Source organism: Cheilinus undulatus, linkage group 7, assembly GCF_018320785.1.
Source record: "Cheilinus undulatus linkage group 7, ASM1832078v1, whole genome shotgun sequence".
In the NCBI taxonomy this organism is placed as follows: Eukaryota; Metazoa; Chordata; class Actinopteri; order Labriformes; family Labridae; genus Cheilinus; species Cheilinus undulatus.
Genome location: NC_054871.1, coordinates 10289108 through 10294806, shown reverse-complemented (window position 1 = coordinate 10294806; position 5699 = coordinate 10289108). Strand labels below are relative to the sequence as shown.

At 38.3% G+C, this 5699-nt stretch overlaps 1 pseudogene; it reads left to right on the top strand.

The window, feature by feature from the left end:
- Positions 1 to 256: 256 nt before the first annotated feature.
- On the top strand, positions 257 to 5122 carry LOC121512206 (annotated as a pseudogene).
- The last annotated feature ends 577 nt before the right edge of the window (positions 5123 to 5699 follow it).

Genomic DNA, 5699 nt, shown 5'->3' with positions numbered 1-5699 from the left:
CACCCTATGAGCTATTAGCACGTTGTTTACAGTGGTTTTACACAGACAATGGTGTGGTGCAAAGCCAGGCTGCATGTGTTTTGACACCATGTTAAATACCCGCTATAGGCCCCAATTTGCACAGTTTACAGCTCGACTCTCTGCGCCCAGCACACCGCGCTGATATACATGATGTGAAACATTTCAGGCTCAATCTGAATGACAAAAAGCCTACAAACTGGGTGACATTGCACGTACTTAACAAGTACACATTGGCATGGTAATCCGGCTGCATTTAGTTGGAGGTGTCACTTTCCCACCAGCAGCCGACCGAGAGAGAGAGAGAGAGAAGAGGAGGCTCCCCCCGGGAACAGAAGCTCCCCCGGGGGCTTCTGATGACGGACGGCCGGTAGGAGAGTCCGGAGGCCGAGCGGAGGGAGTGAGAGGAGACGCTGAAGAGTGCGCGCAGAAGTTTGAAGAATAGCCTACGTTGTTTTCTTGATCAATCCCATTCCTCACAAACAGGCCCGCCTCTGCCTATATGCGAAGGGCCTCATCACCCTGGGGGGCCTTACTTTGAGCGTTCGTTTTCTTCTCTCTGCACATCAGTCCGGAGTTTGTATGACAAATATGATCGAGGTAATGGAGACACAGTGTTGACCAAACATAAACTTTACCTGGCCCTCACGTTCGTAAATTAACCCTCAAGATATCTATTCATGGAGATCAGTGCCAAGGGTGTGCAGTGTGCGCTCTCTCTCCCTATTCTTGTCTCTCCCTCTCTCTCTCTCTCTCTCTCCCTCTCTCTCTCTCTCTCCCTCTAGCTCTCTCTCTCCTGAGGCTTGCAGCAAAGAAACTCTCATCACGTGAGTCTTGTATATCCATCCGTTATTCTGCAACCTCTCTTGCCAAAAGTCAGCCTCTGCTCTCCTTTAGTTTGTTCATTTATGGTCAAACTTTCCCGCCCTGGTTCTGACCAGGAATTAATTGACTTCGTCGAACTTCCTCGGCTGTGATCAGCTGTTTTTAAAATTGAAAAAAAAAAAAAGTCAACGGGTGATTTAATAGAATAAAACCTACTGATGATACTGAAAGGAAAGAAACGAAGGATGAGCTGCTGTGTGAGGGAAGGTGAGGGGTGCAGGGGTGTGTGTGAAGGGGGATGAAGATCCCTGGTTTAGAGCTAATGAAGTGGGATTAATGTTATGACGAAAATCATTAACCCACTGTGATTATCTTAAAAAAGGTCATAGATGATAGATAGACATCAAAAATATTATCTTTATCAATGCAACAAGGAATGTGATCATTGAAAGCAATGATCATAAAAGTTGAAATTGGGGGGGAGTCATAATTATTAGGTAAAAATGTAATTATGAGATTAAAATCAGGATTATGAGACAAAAATCAAAATCATATTAAAAAGTCAAAATTATGAGATAGTAAGCCATTATGAACTAAAAGTCAAAACAACAGTTAAAAAGTCAAAATTATGAGGAAGTTAGTCATATTATGACATAAAAGTCGAAATAATGAGTTAAAAAGTCGTATTTAGTATGAGGTAAAGGTTGAAATTATGAGATAAAAATGTCACGATTATGAGGTAAAAGTTAAAATTATGAGATGGAAGGTCGTGATTGTAAGATATAAGTCAAACTGTGAGATGAAAAGACATAATTATCAGGTAAATGTTGAAACTTGGGAATAAAAGTTATAATTATGAGGTAAAAATGTAATTATGAGATTAAAATAATGATTATGAGATAAAAATTTAATTATGAGATAAAAATTGAAATAATGTTAAAAAGTCCAAATTATGAGAGTGAGTCACATCATGAGATAAAAGTCATAATAACGAGTTAAAAAGTCATATTTATGAGGTAAAAGTTGAAATTTTGAGATCAAAATGTCACGATTATGAGATAAAAGCCAAAATTGTGAGATTAAAAAAAAAATGAAATTCCAAGATAGCAGAAAGCAGCATATTAGATTTAAAAGTCGAAACTATGCCATGAAAAGTTACAATTGTTAGATATTAAGTTATAATTGAGATGAGTAAAAAGCTTTGATTTTGTCCTGTCTCATAATTATGTTTTTTATCTCAGTTTTGACCTCATAATGTCAACCTTTTTCCTCATAATAATGACTTTTTAATCTCAGATTTTTGCTTTACTTTACCATACTTTTACTCCTTATCTACAGAGCCTCTAAAGGGACAAAGGCAGAAAAATGTAGTTTCTGATGTGAATGCAAAACTTTGTCATTTCTCAGTCTCTTGTACACAAGCCAGAGTTTGTGAATATATAACTAAGTTTCTGGTCATATTTATGACTGTATCTCACAAATCTGATGTTTTATTGCATAACTTTGACTTTTTAATGTCCTAATATCAACTTTTCCTCCCATAATCATGACTTTATCCCATAATTTCGATTCAAGATTTTGTCCTTTTTAATAAATCCCTAACTTTCATATCTTTTCCTTTTTTTAATTGGCAGGAATGAGATTTCATTGGTAAGAAACTCAATTCTGGATGATATTTCATGTCAAAATGCAAAAGAAAATCACTCCTCTCTTTGATAGCTGAAGAAGCAGAAGAACACAGAGCTGGTTAAAGCAAAGAATAGGAGTCATAATATTTACTTAGGAGTAATAGTAGCCTTCACAACAAGTGAATGTTCTATTATCCTACTTTTATGAAGTTTTGAAAGCAAACTTAATGATCTTAATGATGTATGCCCAAACAATGAGTCAAAGTTTCTGTTGTGCTGAATGAATCATCACAAAACCATCTACTATGTTTCTGTGCAGTTATTAGATCTAAATCTGTGCATTAATGTGTGCAGCTGGTAAAGATAAAGCTGACTTCATTCATTCAGAACTGCCTGTGTTTTAGTTTCTGATTAATTAAATGTTTTTTTGTATTAGTCGGATATAATTTGACCTTGCAAAGCAGCTGAAACACCTGTTTCCTTGTTTCTCACTGGCGAATCCATCTTGCAAAGGTCCCGTCCGAACAGTTTGGGCCCAGTTAGAAAGTGACAGGACCAATCAGTGACTAGGGGCAGTGCTTTCGAGTGCGGCGGAGTCGTGACGTAAGCAAGCAGCAACAAGAGGCCAGTGACAAATATGGCAGAAGAGCTTAGCGTGGGTGCTGCTGAAGCGCCAGTTTCATCAGAACTTGACATTTCTTTGTTAAAAGAACAAAGAACAGCAGTGAGTTGTTTTCTTTTCAAAAACGACAAAAGTTGTGTTGACATGTTTGCTGCCATTATGCAGCTCTCTATGGAGTTTACTCCTCAGTAGGGGCTTCGTTCCATGTTTTGTTGCTCTGATTGGCCCGTAAAGATGTGACAGAACGGTCATCCAATCACCTCCGAGTTTTTTTTTTTTTTCCAAAGGCTCTGCCCTTTCCCTAACACTGTGTATGAGAGGTTTACCAGATGGATGTGTGACGTCTGGCGCGTAAGGTTAAATTTTTCTATCAGTCTGAATGTGGAAAGAAAGAAGTCTAATCAGTTATCAAATGAATGTAAGCAAGTAAAAGCAGATCTATATGAGCTATGGTTGAACCAGGTGATAAAAAATGGCAGATAATGAAGACTAAAGTTCTCAATGTAGTCATTTGTTTCTGAGATTTTTGTGTAATAATGTAGCCATTGGCCTGTTTATTCTCTCTCACCACAGGAAGACTTTTAAAGAAAAGATGTGACGGTGATTGGGGAGGTGAAGGTGCTGCTCTGGGAGGCAGGTAAACATAACAAGCAAAGATAGATGGATGAATAGATAGACTCTTTATTAATCCTGAGGGAAATTCAAGCATCCAGTAGCAGCTCTGAAGACACATGATATGAAACATCTCAAATATGTCACACATCCATCAATGGGAGGGAAGGCAGAAAGAGCTGAATTAGTAGACTGCATCAATAGATCACTGATACATTCTCTTTTGTCATAATCTAACACTGAGTTATGCACCACCCCTCATTTAGATAACTACAAGTGTTTTCTCCTTCTCTCATTTTCTTCATAGTTGGATGGGTGCTTCACCATCATCCTTAAGTCTCTGTTTGTGTATGCAGTGCTGCCAGGTGAGATTTTTTTTCCTGATATCTGGCTACTTTTTTATTTAGTATCTTCTACTTGAGATTCAAAACATCTTCTCCCATGCACCTCTATCATCACCTCTATTTCTGTATTCAGCTACAGTGTGGCTGATCCCAGCAGAGAACAATAAGATCTCAGTGTGTGTGGAAGATGACAACGAGCTGAGAGTAGACCGTTGGATTGCTCCAAAGCCCAACAGGATCAGGAACAGCTATGAGGGAACCACAGAGGTCTATATTACCACCAACATGTCCGCTGTGAAAGCTTTGGAACGGTTTGGAGAGTTTTACATGGAGGAGCTCCAGCCTCATGGATTCAGAATGGCCCTGCCTGACTTCACAGACTCCTACAAACCACCTCCTACACTTGCACTTTATCTGGGGATGGTGCAACCATCACTGTGGAGAAGGGTAGGTGTATCATTTCTGTGTGGAGTTGAAGGGGCTGGTATGAGAAAAAGTGAGTGGGGAAAAAAATTCAGGAGGGTTTTGTCCTTTATTTTGATGCCACTTTTCTTCCTCTGCAGAGAAACATGTCCGTTGTTCAGCTGCAAGCCTGTTTCTGATGAGCTTCTGGTCCTGGATCTTCCACCTGCTGCTCTCCTTCGATCAAACATAAACCTAAAAACTTCACAAAAGAAAAACAGGCAGGCTTACAAATGCAACATCACATATCTAATCAACTCCACAGCAACAATGACATGTTAGGAACAAGGGGTCAAAAGCTTGTCACTCTGAAATAGTCCCTTTTTAAACTGTAATAATAAGAATGAAGAAGACAGATTCTGATTTTGAAGATAAAAAGAGAAGTTTATACAAATGTTTTGTTGCACGGGAAGACACATCTGTAGCTCATATATTTGAATATATTAAATATCTTGCATTGCACTGTATATAACGCTCTGAGCTGCAGTACTGATTTTAATAAAGGGATGCTTTATGAATGTAGTGTTTTTATTGAGGGATAAAATGGACAGGAATTGATTAAAACACACTTTTTTCATCAAACTTAATCAAAACATTTGTTTTACCAATACATTGCCAATGAACCATATCAAGTAAAATTTCAACTTTATAAAATTAAGTGAATCACTTGGAATATATAAAACACTATGATGATATAGATTCAAGACAACAACAAAGGAGAGTAAGAAATGCGATGCAGTGCTGCTCAGGCATAAAAGCTGCACATGCAAATTTTAAATTTATCAAAATTGATGCAATATTCCCTTCGTCAGAACCTGGACTGGACTGAGAAACTTTGGTTGAAAACAAGAAAGACTGTTCAGAAATGTAAATGATAAACCAGGACAGTCCTTCATCATCCAAAGTGACTTTAACGGTTTAAATATTTTATATTAAGAGTCCTCTTCTTTCATTTTACGGCAGGCTGCAACATTGACTTAAAGGGATATTTCAGTATTTTTGAAGTTCAGTGTGTGTTTCCCCTTTAAGGAGAGCCCACTGGGGGCACCAGTAAGAAAGCTGGACCAGCCCCTCCCAAACTTCAGTACCTGGCCAAACAAAACCTTCCTACTACCATGAGATTCAAATTTACCTCCATATGTATAGTTCATATATAGAGTATTTCAAAGTGATTGTCAGACACATTAA